Genomic DNA, 16,570 nt, shown 5'->3' with positions numbered 1-16,570 from the left:
TAAGCAGAATGCAGTCTGTCTCAAAAGCCGAGAGCAGCCCCAAAACATGAGGTGGTTAGTATTTATGGGCTGGGTAATTTCATAGGTTAATGAGTTGGAGGATTAATCCAACTATTTCAGGGAAGGGATGGGGATTTCCAGGAATTGGGTCACCAACCACTTTTTAGCCTTTTGGGGTCAGCCTCAGAACTGTCATGGCACCTGTGGGTGTGTCATTTAGCATGCATTAAAATGAGAGTGTGTGGCTCAATGTCTACTGGAAGTCAAATCTTGCTGCCATATTGGGCCTAATTGGTTCTAACCAGTTTATGTCCTCAACAGCTATGTCATTCTTTTAAAGGTTGTGTCCTGCCCCCTTCTCTCCTGTCTCAGCTGAAATACTCAGGAACAATACAGAAATCACCTGGCCATTGTAGAAGTCTCTCTTTTGGAATGAAATGGAGAATAGTTAGTGGTAACTGTGCTATATGCAGAGGACATACTCTGACTTGACCTCCTCTTTGTTTTACTGCAGCCAACTCTCTCTTAGTCCCTATTTTTCAAGCCTGTGAATTTTCAAGCTAGCCATTATCTTTCCAATAAATTAATTCCCATCTTAAGCTAACCAAGCTTAGTTTTTCTTGCATACAACAATGAAAACTGACTGATATAGGAGACCTGTATTCAAAACACTACAATTATTTATTTGATTTTTCTTATTGAAAACATAATCCCATTATAATAATATTTTCATTAAGATATCATAGGTTATTTTTTTAAATTTTTACATTTCTGATAGTGAAACCAAGCAGGACCCTTTGGGGTTCCTGGGCATGGAAGCCTTTCTGTGTCTCAAGTTTCTTGCTTGTAGGGAATAGACTCCAGCCTTCATGACCTTCCCTGTGTCCCAAAGGGCAAATCCAAACAGTTGCTAATCCGGGAAGGGAGGGAATGCAGAGAAAAAGGAGGAGCAGCCAAGAAACAATAGTGCAGTCTTGGGGCAGCCTGGTTCCACCTCAAGGGATACACATAAAAATATCTTTGAGCTCTTTACAGAACTAAAAACCCCAATAAATGGAAGATGTTAGCATTCTTCATTCCACATTAAAGGAACCAGAGAAGCTCTTCAAGACACCACCTGAGGCTAGATTAAAGGAGTGCAGACCCTGCACACCCCTAATCTCATCATTAATGCTGCCCTTGAACCACTGATATAAAACTGCTCACTAAATGCTCCCAGGTTTGGACACACAGTTTTGAGGGCCACAAGCATGCTGTGTCCCCCTTTACCTGGCAAAGCAATAAAGCTATTCTTTTTTACTTCACCCAAAACTCTGTCTCTGAGATTCAGTTGGCACCTGTGCACAGAGGCCGAGATTTTGGCATCAGTAGGAATAATACAAGTTAAGTACCAAAAATCTAATATTTATTGAGTATATCACAAAGTACTGTGACCTAATGGAAGTTAATTTACAATTTAAGCTTTTCATGATTCACCCTTTCTCCAATAAGAAAAAAATTTAATGCCAACAATTAAGTGTTATACTGGAAGTTATAACTAGAATTAGTTATTAAAATGCATTATTAAAATATTACCTAACAGAGTAAGTATGTCAGTGAAATATGAACTTCTAAAATATAGTAAATTGATATTCACTTCAAGGTAAAGCTATTTCTTGTGAGATTTATTACATACATACACCATAGATACACAAAGATTTACTTTTCTATGTATATATTATACAAATGTAAAATACCTAATTGATAGATTCATAGAAAGTAGAAATTAATGAAGGAAGAAAACATTTTGAATAAAAATCTCTGTACCCTAGTTCAAATACATTTATTTTATTAAAGTATTAAATTAGTTTTTGTTGGTTTTCAATCTGAGGTGTTAAAAACGAAATAAGCAGCACAAAATGAAGCCACTTGTGGGGAATGTCACCAAGACTTGGTACATAACCTAATTGCAGTTTCTGCCTCTCTCAGGAGTGAAATTTTAAATAAATCACTCTGGAATTTCCCAGTCAGCCATGATGAGGTAATCTGCATAATAATATTCTCTGCTTTTTCCCCTAAGGGAAGGTGATCTTGGTTCAACAATCTTCCCTTTTCTTTCGCTAGTAACCTCCTTGTCCAGCCCCTTTTCTATAAAAACCTTCTATTTTGTATAGTTCCTTCCAGGCCTTTCTCTTTACTAGATGCGATGCTGCCTGATTCATGGATTGTTGAATAAAGTCAATTCGATCTTCAAATTTACTCAGTTGAATTTTTTTAAAATGGGAAACATGAATATCTAAATATATATTAAATATTTAGTGTTTTAGTATAGAATAAAGAAATGAGAGTCATGTAATGTCAAAGGGCAATGTTTTTAAAATAAAATATCCATGAGCACTATTTTACAAATCACAGTTTATATTATGTTTAAAATTAAAGTATTATAAGTTAAAATAATTATTTATAATAATTTTTAGGTTTTACATTCAGTTTAAATTAAGCTGTGAGCTGAATTAATTCACAATAACTGAGATTACTTGAAAAGATCTAAGGAGACAAGGAAGAACTAACTGGGCTATAAGGAAAAAAAGATATATTAATAGGTATTCTGCTAAGTGGAAATATTCTACTGTGTGGCAGGTGGTCAGTGATTTCTTCCCTTTCTTTAGGCACTCTTTCCTGCGTCATCCCACTAGGATTTTACCTGCACACATACCCACATATATATGTGATATGGTTGTGTGCCTAAATCCATAAGATTATCAAATGAAATGAGCAATGGTTATTAAGAAATAGATGTTCAATAGATAGTGAGATATGAACCTATATGTCACAAGTTAGTGATTAAAATGGAATACAATTCAGAGTTACATGGAGATGAGAATAAAGTTATACAACACAGCAGTTGTGCAACAGGATTGGCGGTCACTTTGAAGATCAGAAATTTTGCCATAAATTAAAATTCACAGACATGATGAGCATTTCTGCAAAATTAGTTGAGCTGACTTCAGTGTAACGAAATCCTCTTTAGAAAAGGTATAAATCTTCACACAATCTTTCTATCAGTGTTCTTATAGGTATCTCTTAAATTGTCATTGTTGTCAGTGATGATGGTGTGTTAATGGGTAGAGAAACTTCATAGAGAAAGTTAGGTTATGGGAAAAATAGTTACTGTGTTTTGCATCTCCAAATTTATAACTTGTGAAAGATCATATATGTTACATATGTTGTATGCTTTTTATTGAAGCCCCAAATCACAATGTTCAGTCAAAGCAGTATATTACAAAGAAAATAATACTTTTGGATTTTTAAGTTTAAGCCAATTTTAAAATTTAATTTCATTTAACTTGTATTGTTTCTCAACCCATCAACATATCTTTCCAGTTCATTATTTCTTTACACATTTTCCAATTTTCAAAGCTTATCTTCAAGTCTCACAGTCAACACCTCCAGCAGCGAGTAAGTCTTAGAGTCTACGCCCACCTCAGCCATTAAATATCTCTAATTTTAACAAAATTTCCTCAAGTGATTTTTTTGCCCCCACTTTCTCACTCTTGTAAACAAATTCAAATATTTCATCTCATTAATTTTCTCAAACCTTTTTTTTTTCAATGCAGTGCTCTCGTTAAGCCTTTCCAACCTCTTTCATTGCCAAGAGAATAGTCTTTCACAATTTTACATCGACCTATCTTTACCAGTCTAAAATGGATCCAAAAGTTAATACTTATAATCCTGAGACCCAGTTGCTGATTTCTCTTTTTCTTTTGTGCCTTTATATTATTCTCTCATTTCTAGGATAAGCTACCCCCTTACATCTGTTCATAAAATTATATAAATTTGACTTGGAGTGATCTGATATCATTTTTCTCTTCTACTTGAAATCTTTCTTACCTTTTGTCTTGTCTGGTATTCTTGATCTCACCTTTTATTGCAATCTCCCTATGTCTTTATAAATATCTTTGTGTGAATCAGTACTTAGCAAAAGCAGTAAAAATTTTCATATCATAGCTGTCAGTTACATATTTGGTGAGTGACTATTGAATAAATAAAGGGTCAAAGAAGACACAACAGAAAAAAATAGTAATTAGTAATGGTAATCATAATTAGGTTAGTAAGGAAAACAAATAAATCCTGCAAGTTGAAATAAAACATTTTTTTCTTTTCTGTGTTCCATTAGCATTGTTCTCCTCTATCTTTAAATGATGCTATCCTTGATTTCTCTTAAAAGCCAGATTTTCTTCTGACCCTCCAAAATTAAGGACATCTGTTTCAACTTCCCCTACGGTCAGGATTTGCAGTAAGATTTTAATAATTAATAAACTCTGGGTTTCACACAGCAAACTTCTCTAAAAGCTGCAACTTTGTAGAACTTTGAAAATACAATGCATTATTGACCTGATTGTCTAATACCCAACAGATTACTTTTTCAAGGGCTTAGTTCCCACATTATCTTTTGATGTTCCTGCGGAAGAGGTGAGTACTTGTAATACCAGCAGCCTAATTAGGAACACTCCTGTCACTAGGGGATAGCACAGGCCTTCTTCATGCTCAATCATCATGTCCTGAAATATACAGGGTGGGGTAATGCATCTTATAAATGCCAATTTATTTAGGTTCTAATCACAGATACTTCATCAACTGACAAAAGAAAAACCTCAGTAGGTACACTACTTCAAAATCTGGGACAACTTACATGTAATTTCAGGAATCAGCAGGGACACACAGCTGGAGAAAAATAAAAAGCTTGCTGTAATTGAAAATTGTCTTGCAGCTTGTTTGTGATTAAAATGAAGTTCAGTTCCTTGAAATCTTCTTTAGCAATTAAATCTGTTTTACTTAGGCATTGAAATATTGTCTATTGTCCTGGAATGATCAAACTGGTAGAGACATGTCTTAGTATCAGATGTTACATGAAAATATGGATTTAAGAAAATGTAGCCAAATTGATCACCACAAGCAGAAGGCTGTCTTTCAGAGTAGTGACAGCAATAAGCAGCTCAGTTAAATTATCCATCTCACTTGAAAATTCAGAATTAAATTGAATCATTATATTAGCAAGAAAGTTAATAACAATAAAGCTGAGTATCATACCTGGAAATGAACCATCTCAAGGCCATGCGCTCTATACACACGCTTCTTTTGTTCAAGCTTTTCTAGTTCACTGATTTCCCTTGTTGGTCTGTTATGCTGGTATATGCAAATAAACTTGTGGTTAATAAAATCTATTATCCTCAACTAGGCTCCAAATTTCATTGTTTCCCAACAGCTGCTTCAAGTAAATAAAACATAGGGAAGGAAATATTTCCTGCTCTTTTAGAAAGACTTCATTCTCAGCAACTAAATAACAAAATGAAATTTATTTGATTCACTTTGCAGCTCTGGGAACCTGAAATCATCCTCCAGCTTCTTGGGAATATGGTTTTTGACAGCTTTGTCTTTTAGTTGATATTTTTCACTGTTGAAAGGCTTATGTACATTTTCCTCCACTTTAATCTGTTTTCCCATAGAGAATGTAATAAATTCCCCTGCAAATATTTTCATATCTATGTATCTCTCTTGGTAGGCTGTTTACATTAAGGCTCTTGTATAAGTTAGATGAGTTCACCTTAGTAGCTACAGCTTCATTATTAACACAGCCTGCATGGCATAGTTCAAAATCTTTCAAAGAGAATTTCTATATAATCACTGCTATTCTAAGTCTACATCACTGAAAGAACATCAATACATTTCAGAAAGAAAGAAGAGAATGCTTTTAGATTGGGTCTTAATAGGTGGATTAGTGTGGTCTTGTTTCACAGAAACTTTATGAAACATTTCCCCTCTCCCCAAAGGAAGGTTTCTGTCTGATTATTATTTTTGATATACTTGATTATATATCATAAGTGACCTAGCCTTGCCTTCTGAACTACAACTGTCTGCCTGTGCTTGCTGGGATGCTCACCTGAAAATGCTAGTTTTAATGTTTTTGTAGAGGAAAAATATAAATATATAAAACATAAAGACACCCAGGAAATGGATAATTCACAGTGGTTCCTACACTTGAAAAGGATCACATGCATTGAGAGAGAGGTAAAGCAGAGTCTTAAGGTTAAAATGTTTGTTACATTTCTGTTTCCTCTCTTTAGCATAAAAGATATTAGTATGTTCTTATCCACTCCCTCTCTGCCTGATACAATAATAGTTGCATTCATATTAGAAGGAACTGGATGGTTTTCAAATCTTTTTGCTTCTGCACCCCATAAAATAATCCTGGGAAAATACGTAGCCATAGCACATTTTGAATTGAAATCTAAATATTTTATCATAACTGTAGATTTTTCATAAAGCATAATGTACATTTTTATGTGCTTTAAATATATTTTCATCAAATCTTAGAAGTGTGGATTTTTTTTTTTTTCGGTACGCGGGCCTCTCACTGTTGTGGCCTCTCCCGTTGTGGAGCACAGGCTCTGGACGCACAGGCTCAGCAGCCATGACTTACGGGCCTAGCCGTTCTGTGGCATGTGGTATCTTCCCGGACCAGGGCACGAACCTGTGTCCCCTGCATCGGCAGGCGGACTCTCAACCACTGCACCACCAGGCGAGCCTTGGATTTTCTTTTTATAGACAATGACCACTGTAATCTAATTAGAAAAGCTAATTTGTAAAGTCAATCAGTCAAAGCGAACTTTATGTCAGAATAATGTCTGATTTGATTTTTTATTTCTTAAAAGCCTGTTAATGCATGCTTCCATGATTCATCTCACTTCCTCTGAATTTCTATAATATAATACTAGATAGGTTAAACAGGAAATTTGCTAAGAGTTTATATTGGGGGTGAAATAAGGCACTGACCCCCTCAATATGCCTTGTTTTGCTCTTACTAGACCCTCAATCAGATGCAAGATATGGTTAGGATGGCTCTGTAATGTGATTCAAGATGGAAAATTTGTCTTAATTTTGCAGAGTGAGAACACACAGGTCATGGAAAAAAGAAATATTGGAAAGCAGAGCCAAGAGACCATAGTTTTTTTGAAGTAGGAAGTTGGATATCTGAAAAATAATTTCCTAAAGATTATTTATGTGTGTATATCTCCTAGAGAGATTTTAAATATTCACAGGAGTATATACATCCCAGTTTGTCTTTGAAGACTCTTGCTTGGGACATCACATAATCACACTCCTCAACTTTTAGGTGAGAAAATAAGGCTGAAAAACAATGAATTAATTGTACCAAAAATTGTGTTTCCCTTTATAGTCTGCAAACCTAGTCCTTTTTACAGTCGGCAAAACTAGTCCTTATATTGTTTTCTTCTTGAAATTTTCCTTATCTGACTCTACCATGTGCATATCATTTATTGTCTACGGAACCATTGTTTACTTGTTCAAAAACTCAATGGACCACTGTAATTGAGGGCTTGAAAGAGAGGTACCTGGACTTGTGGGCTCTCAAATCTAGGTTTAGACAGTTTGCATTATATCACTTATGATCAAGGAATAAGGTCTGGGATTATGTGACTTTCAGGGATATTGAAATATATTCAAAAGTATGTGGTTGCTCTCTGTGCACTCTATCTAGTTTAACACTGAATGAATTTTCTACTTTGGGTATGTTTCGTATGTATACATGTATTTAAATTTCTTAAAGTACAGGATTGGCTATTTTTCCCTCTGATTATCTCATCAAATAACTTAGCATAGTCGTTTGCAAATAAAAGACATAATAAATTTTAACTGACTTGCTTTAACAATCTTAATGTTAAAGTTAAGGCTGAATGGTAATTGCCAACAGGGAAATCTTATGCCAAGATATTCAATTAAAATGATGATTATAATCCATGTAAACAAAACATATGGTTAAAATTAAATAGGAGGTGGATACCACAGAGAAAAAATAAATTATGTTTGCATGGATTTTTCTCATTTATAAAATTTATTTATTTGAAACCAAGCAGGGAATCATGGTATCTCCAACTAGTTGCATAAACATAAACAAATTCCTTACGTCCTCTCTTCTAAATTTCAACATCAATAAAATTTTTTTAAAATTGACTTGATGACAGACAAAATTATCTCTCTTTCTATGTCTCACAGTTTTCCATGACTTTTTCTACAAAGGAGCCACCCGCCTCCATGTTTTTGTTAAAGCATGTTTTGACTTTTATATAATTTACCTAATTTATATAATTTACCTAATCACCTTTTCCCATAGCAATTAATACTTTTTAACTCCTACTTTACAAAACAAAAGTGATTATTGTCTGTCATATTCAAGGCTCTATGATTATCATTTATTCAATCAATATTTCAAAAAAACACAAAATTGTGTGACTACCATGAACTGGGGTTACATTAATAGCCAAGACAGACCTGGTTCCTGATGCTTATGAAGACATGGCATATCCTGGGTAAACAAACAAATATAGTATTACAATAAAATGTGATAAATGTTCATATAACTGAAGAAATGTGTCACAAAAAAATCTGGCTTTTTTTAAAGTCAGTACCATCTGACATAATCTCCTTATCCTTATTATTATCCATGGATTTCTAGGGCAATTTTACTACCCTCAAAGAGTGAAGCACTTATTTTATTATAATTTACGTTATCAATCCATGACCTTCTACTCAGTGATATATACATCCATATCAAAGACTATTATCTTGGTATGTGTTCCACTCAGTTCTCTGATAAACTAACATTTATGAGGCCTCAAATGCTCTTGAGTTTGTTCTAATTGTAAGATTTCAATTACAAACTGTTTTCTATTTGCCAGGCATTCTGCTTTGTTTTTAACATATATTAATTTATGTAATCCTCACAACAAATCAATGAGGTTGCTGTGGGTTGACTTGTGTCCCCTCAAAAAGATCTGTGGGAATCGTAAAGCTCAGTACCTCAGAATATGACCTTATTAGGAAAAAGGTCTTTACAGAGTCTATCAAGTTAAAATAAGGTCATTAGGGTGGGCCCTAATCCAATGTGTCTGTTGTCCTTTTAAAAAGGGGAAATTTGAACACAGAGACATTCACAGAGGGAAAATGGTGTAAGGAGACAGGGAGAACATGGCCATTTAGAAATGCCTGAGGCTACCAGAATTTAGGAGAGGGGGGGAACCAATCCTCTCCTAGTGCCTTCAGAGGGAGCATGGTCTTGCCAACATCTTGATCTCAAACTTCTGGTCTTCAGAACAGCATGAAAACAAATGTCTGTATGTTCCAAGCCACCCAGTTTTTGGTATTTTGTCATGACAGAAAGCTAATAAAAGGTAGTATGTAGTAAAGAATTAACCTTGTCCAAGGTGAGGTCTGTCCTTTGCCCACAATTCCTGGAAGATGATCTTTAAACTCTTGAAATATCTTGCCTGATAAGAAGTATCTTTGTTTACTTGGGAGCCTTGGGACATGACAGAGAGCTTATGCTAATAATATGATTTATTGGGGGTCTTTTAGGCCCCACAATATCAGCTCAATCTCTTGAAGACCTGGAAACTAAGGTCAGCTATGTGAGCAGTCAACCTTGGTCTACACAGGTATACCTTGGAGATATTGTGGGTTCAGCTCCAGACCACCACCATAAAGTGAATATTGCAATAAAGTGAGTCACATGAATTTTTTGGTTTCTCAGTGCCTATAAAAGTTATGTTTACACTATACTGTAGTCTATTAAGTGTGCAATATTATTATCTCTTAAAAAAACAAGGTACATGCCTTAATTAAAAAATGCTTTATTGTTAAAAGATTCTAAGCATCACCTGAGCCTTCAGTGAGTTGTAATCTTTTTGCTGGTGGGGGGTTTGAAATATTGTGTGAATTACCAAAATGTGACACAGAGACATGAACTGAACAAATGCTGTTTAAAAAGACATGTTCAACTCATGGTTGACACAAACCTTTAATTTGTAATACAAGTAGTATCTGCAAATTGCAATAAAGCAAGGTATGCCTGTATTACTGAGCACTAGTAAAAACACAGGACATCAAGACTCAGGTGAGCTTTCCTGAAGAACACTGGCAGTACTCTGTGAATACTGTTACACGTCAGGATGGGAGGAGTTAGTGCTATTTATGGTTTCACTGGGAGAGAACAGGAAACTTCACACTGGGAACTCTTCCTGGACTTTGCCACTCATACACCTTCCCTGGGTTGTAAATCTGTATCATTTTGCTATAAAAAACCATAACTATGAGTATAACAGCTTTCAATGAGTTCTGTTCATCCCTGTAGTGAATTATTAAACAAGAGGGTGGTTTTGCAAACCATTAAGCTTGTAATAGTTTCAGAAGTGAGGGTGACATTAGAGATTTCCTGAAATCTACAGATAGACCCTATAATATGTTGGCTTTTTTCATAATACTGGGTAAAGAAAGATTCCAGAAGATCTTCTCATTGGACTAAATCAGGAATCAGCAAATTATGGTCTACAGGACAAATAAGACCTTCTGGCTGTTTTTGTAAATGCAATTTTACTGCCACAAACCACAGGCATTCATTTACATATTGACAGTGGCTGCTTTCACATTACAATGACAGTTTAGTAAGAACACAGAACTTATGGCTCTCAAAGCCTAAATTATACACTATCTAAGCCCTTGCATATATAAGTTTCCCTACCACTGCAGTAAATTGTATTATTCTATATGATTGTGTATAGATCTATGAAGGATCTGACATACAGTTACAGAAATTCAGGACAGCATCCCTTAGTACCACAACCAGTCTACTGATGTCATTGTTAATTGCATTAGTATCTACCCTTATATTTGTGCCTCAGTCCACAGAGACAATTTAATAAATATCACATTGATTTCAAGAAAATCTTATTAGGCTTTTGTCTATGGAATAAAGTTGTTAATTATTTCCATGTCATACAAAGCTCTTCATGATTTGGGTCCAGACTTCCTTTTTAATATCTTCTACAGATACTTTCATCCATGTGCCCTCTGATTTCATGCCATTTACCATGGCATGAACTTTCAAGACAACCTCTGTGCCTTAATCCATATTCATCCCTTATCATGGAATTTCCTTTTCCTCTTTTCTTTCTAATTATAACTCATCTTTCAAGGCTGAGCTGAAATGCCCTACTTCTTGAATTTTTTACATCCTCTCCAGTATGAATTATTCACTACTTCCTTCAAACTTTGATAACTTTTATATGTCAACAAAACTCATCACAGATTTTTCAATAGTATTACAGATGCTTAAAATGTGTGATGAATGATTGAATTACATTCAAGGAAGATCTTCTGAAAGATATACAAGTAAGTACTCATCTAAATCTCATATCCTGTGACTTAAAAATTTAATGGAAGATTAGAATTTATTTCTTTCAGCTCTGAATCTTAGTCATTTGTATTACCTCTCTTCTAGTAACAGCACTGATTGCTGTGACTTTGTCTTATTTTTCTTTATATGTCACAAGACTTATCAGAGTATTTGATAATATGGCAGTTGCTTAAAATTCATGATGAATTGATGAACAGTCATCATCACTTTAGTGTTCTTGTATCATTCTCTTTGTTGTTTGTGATGAAACCATTGGCTATTATCTTCTAACCTAATGCATCAAACTTTATTTCCTCCCTATTTTCTTTAGACCAATTTTAACATAAAATCCCAGCTGCTATTCATACTTTATCTATGTTGTAGTACATCAAGCAGAGAGATAGAGTTGTCTTTTTTATGACCAACTAGTCTTCTTTAACTAGGAGGAGGTGATGAAGTTGTACACAGAAGATAGAATACATATATTTGGTATTTGTAATAGCTGGGCTTATAAATTGTTTGGCATTTTTATTTTCCTTTTAGTTACTCCAAGTCCTAATCTCTAATGCAGCTGTGACAAATTTCCCACTAGCCTCAAACAGTCTATTTCTTTCTCCTCACCTCTTCATACACACTCAAAAGATGGATTCATCTATTGCTCAAAATATTTAGGTCAAATAAATGAATCTCCTCATGGGATTATTATTCCAAACTGTAAGTCTTTAAAAGTTAAGTATATAAATAAAGTTAATGTGATAATTTTAGACAGAAAAATTACCCAGGTAAGTTGCCCAATGTGGATGTAGACAAAGGATAAACTCTATGTGTACTTGCTTTTCTCTAATTTGTGAGCTTTCTTGAGGAGAAAAATCCTACTAAAATTTTATATTAAATTTCAGTAATTTAAATAGGTCTGTTAATATGATAATGCATTAGTCATAGATGGTCAAGTACATGTGTCTAAGCCTGCTTTAAAAATTCTGTTAAACATTATTTCAATACAAGATAGTACCTCAATATTCACCATAATATGAAAAGGGAACTTAAAAGATTCATACAAGCATAAAGACATAACTGATAAAATAAGAATTGGCTCAAGAAATAAAACAATATTTTATAAGAAAGTGGATACAGCCAAGTAGCTACAATTCTTTGATGTGTTTTTCTCCTATGAAAAACATCTGACAGACCAAAGCAACATCACCTATTATGAGTTAATCCAAGGCCAATCTTGAGATCATCCTCCCGCACTGGGGTAACTGGGCTAATGGAATGAATTGAATTTATGTATTCAATAAAATTTATTATTTACACATTTATTACCACACATAAATTTCTCTTACTTAAAGGAATATAATATAAAATATGTCACTTACATTCCTGTGGCAGAAAGGAATAAGCCTCCCATTTAGTGCTAATTGTATTTCTTCCACAAAAGCTAGAACCTACTGTAGTAACACATATTCAAAAGGCACTAAAAAATGTCTATTTAATAAATAACAAAATATTTGCAATGCACAATGAAATAAATAAATATAATTTAAAACATAAATGCATTGCAATCTGAAAATGCAGAAGGAGAAATTAACTATGAGTTTTAGGGAACGGTGCCAAAGAAACTTTCTAGAAGAGATGGCTCTTGATTTGAGCTGTAAAAGGTAAATAAGTTGATTTTGAAAAGGTAGAAAAGAAAATCCCATTTCCTATAATTTGAAAAGAGCCAATGTCTATAATTATAACAAAATTTATTCATGTAATAAAACATTTGTAGGGTAGTATGTATAGTGGTTAAGAGCCTATTAAAATTTTGCCATATTTTATTTACCTACTATTTTGTGATTCTGACCAGCTTATTTAATCCCTCCCTCTAGGGCCCACTTTTCTCATCTGTAAAATGTAGATAATCATAGTATCTACTTCAGTGTACTTTTTCAGGGATAGATTAGTTAACACAAGAAAAGCATTTATAGTGGGTTCTAGCTCATGGCTAGTGCTCAACACATGGAAGCTAGTATTAAGAACATTTCTTACTATAAATCATCTACACAGCACACTCACATACTGAGAATCTGTAGGATGAGTGCTATCATTCATACCCTGTTGGAATAGCTCTGCTGTTATACAACGTGCTTTTGCTTTCAAAACAAAACAAAACAAAAAACTGAAGTTTCAAAGTTAATCCCTGAGACAAAGTGGTAGATGCTAAATTAATCTAGAGCTAATCAATGAATTTGGTAAAATTGCAGGATACAAAATTAATGCACAGAAATCTCTTGCATTCCTATACACTAACAATGAAAGATCAGAAAGAGAAATTAAGGAAACAATCCCATTCACCATTGTAACAAAAGGAATAAAATACCTAGGAATAAACATACTTAAGGAGGTAAAAGACTTGTACTCAGAAAACTATAAGATACTGATGAAAGAAATCAAAGATGGCACAAACAGATGGAGAGGTATAACATGTTCTTGGATTGGAAAATCAATACTGTGAAAATGACTATACTACCCAAAGCAATCTACAGATTCAATGCAATCCCTATCAAATTACCAATAGCATTTTTTACAGAACTAGAAAAAAAATCTTAAAATTTTTATGGAGACACAAAACACCCTGAATAGCCAAAGCAATGTTGAGGGGAAAAAATGGAGCTGGAGGAATCAGACTCCCTGACTTCAGACTATTCTACAAAGCTACAGTAATCAAGACAATATGGTACTGGCACAGAAACAGAAATATAGATCAATGGAACAGGATAGGAAGTCCAGCGATAAACCAACGCACCTATGGTCACTTAATCTATGACAAAGGAGGCAAGGATATACAACAGAGAAAACACAGCCTCTTCAATAAGTGGTGCTGGGAAAACTGGACAGCTACATGTAAAAGAATGAAATTAGAACACTCCCTAACACCATACACAAAAATAAACTCAAAATGGATTAAAGACCTAAATGTAAGACTGGACACTATAAAACTCTTAGAGGAAAACATAGGAAGAACACTCTTGGACATAAATCACAGCAAAATCTTTTTTGACCCACCTTGTAGAATAATGAAAATAAAATAAAAAATAAACATATGGAAACTAATGAAACTTAAAAGCTTTTGCACAGCAAAGGAAACTATAAACAAGATGAAAAGACAACCCTCAGAATTGGAGAAAATATTTGCAAACAAATCAGAGGACAAAGGATTAATCTCTAAAATATATAAACAGCTCATGCAGCTCAATATTAAAAAAACAAAAAACCCAATCAAAAAATGGGCAGAATACCTAACAAGACACCTCTCCAAAGAAGACATACAGATGGCCAAGAGGCACATGAAAAGCTGCTCAACATCACTAGTTATTACAGAAATGCAAATCAAAAAAACTACAGTGAATTATCACTTTACACCAGTTAAGATGGACATCATCAGAAAATCTACAAACAACAAATGCTGGAGAGGGTGTGGAGAAATGGGAACACTCTTGCACTGTTGGTGGGAATGTAAATTGATACTGCCACTATGGAGAACAGTATGGAGGTTCCTTAAAAACTAAAAATAGAATTACCATATGACCCAGCAATCCTGCTACTGGGCATATACCCAGAGAAAACCATAACTCAAAAAGACATATGCACCCTAATGTCTATTTCTGCTCTATTTACAATAGCCAGGTCATGGAAGCAACCTAAATGCCCCTCAACAGATGAATGGATAAAGAAGATGTGGTACATATATACAATGGAATATTACTCAACCTTAAAAAGAAACGAAACTGGGTCATTTTTGGAGACATGGATGGACCTAGAGACTGTCATACAGAGTGAAGTAAGTCACAAAGAGAAAAACAAATATTGTATATTATCACATATATGTGGGATCTAGAAAAATGGTACAGATGAAGTTGTTTGCAAGGCAGAAACAGAGACACAGATGTAGAGAACAAACATATGGACACCACGGGGGGAAAGTGGGGTGGTGGGGTGGTGGTGGTGGTGGGATGAATTGTGAGATTGGGATTGACATGTATACACTAATCTGTATAAAATAGATAACTAATAAGAACCTGCTGTATAAAAAAAATCTTGCACCAGCTGTCCATGTGTTATACTGTCTCATGAGTTGTACTCATTCTGGGTAACTTTCTCATTACCCTTAGCATGGCCTATATAAATGTACATTTCCCCTTGCTTTCTACTGATTAAAACATTCTAACTACTCTTGTTTTCCCAAAGTGAATACCTCAAACACCTCATCATGTGCTCCATGTTCTTGCCCCAGCTTGCTTTTCTATATTAGTCTTCCTCTGCTTCTTTGACACATTATGATGTAACAATATCTAGCTAATAACTATTTTTGTCTCTTCTAACCTGAACTATTGGCTCCACCTGAAATACCTGGTCCACCCTGCTACCTGAAAAAAATAATTATCTTTCAAAACAGTGCCAAAGCATTGCCAGTTTTTGAAAACTCCCTGGTCCCTTTTTTGTCCCATTCCCAGTGTATACTTAACACTTCTCCATGTGTTTATGCATTTTTATTATGGCATATCAGCTTTCAATTTAAATTTTGTTTCCTCATTTTGTCCTCACTACAATGACCTGAGCTTCTGTGCTTATCCAAGTCTGGGTAAAATTAGGTGCCCAATAAATACTTTTTCATCAAATCTGTCAATGTCTTAAAGTACACTAAAGAAAAATAATGTCACAGTATAATTTTTTAGGTGAAATATGTTGGTTATGCCTATAACTTAGATAAAAGTAAAAGATATTTTAAAAATGTATACACAGATCATAAAGTTAGCAAAGTATTGTTTTGAATGCCTTTAAGACAGAGGATGATATTAAGTTAGCACTTTTGTGTAGTGGAATTGTTTAGCAGAATTTAGATCCAGTGAGGAGTTAAAAGTTGAAAATGGCTAATTATTTACAGAAACGTAACCTTAACAGATAGGTCATGTGATCTTCAGTGAGCTCCAGAAGAGAAGGCTTTATACCAGTGGGTTTTATGCTGGTGGAAACCACATAGCTTCTCTCTGACCAGTGCAACAGAAGAGGCTAAGACCCACTAGAATAAGCTGGCATCCTGGCCATGTACAATATTGGAAGAGAACTTATGAGTAGATCAGAAAAAATACATCACCAATTCCATAAAAACCTTTTCTTGTTCATTCAGGTTTATCAACCCCATTTCCTATCAATGACTTTTTAAAGATTTGGATGTTAAGTCCACATCAGAGATGTGTTCTTTACACTTGGCATTATATATCAGACTGGTTTTAAAAGGTTTATGAAAATAGAGAAAAGTTTGCAAATGAAAAAGTTACCTTGCAGTAGTATATCTTGTAC

Source organism: Mesoplodon mirus (genome assembly GCF_964341445.2).
Source record: "Mesoplodon mirus genome assembly, chromosome: 2".
Taxonomy (NCBI): domain Eukaryota; kingdom Metazoa; phylum Chordata; class Mammalia; order Artiodactyla; family Ziphiidae; genus Mesoplodon; species Mesoplodon mirus.
The sequence above is the reverse complement of the archived record's forward strand: the minus strand, read 5'-3'. Positions refer to the sequence as shown.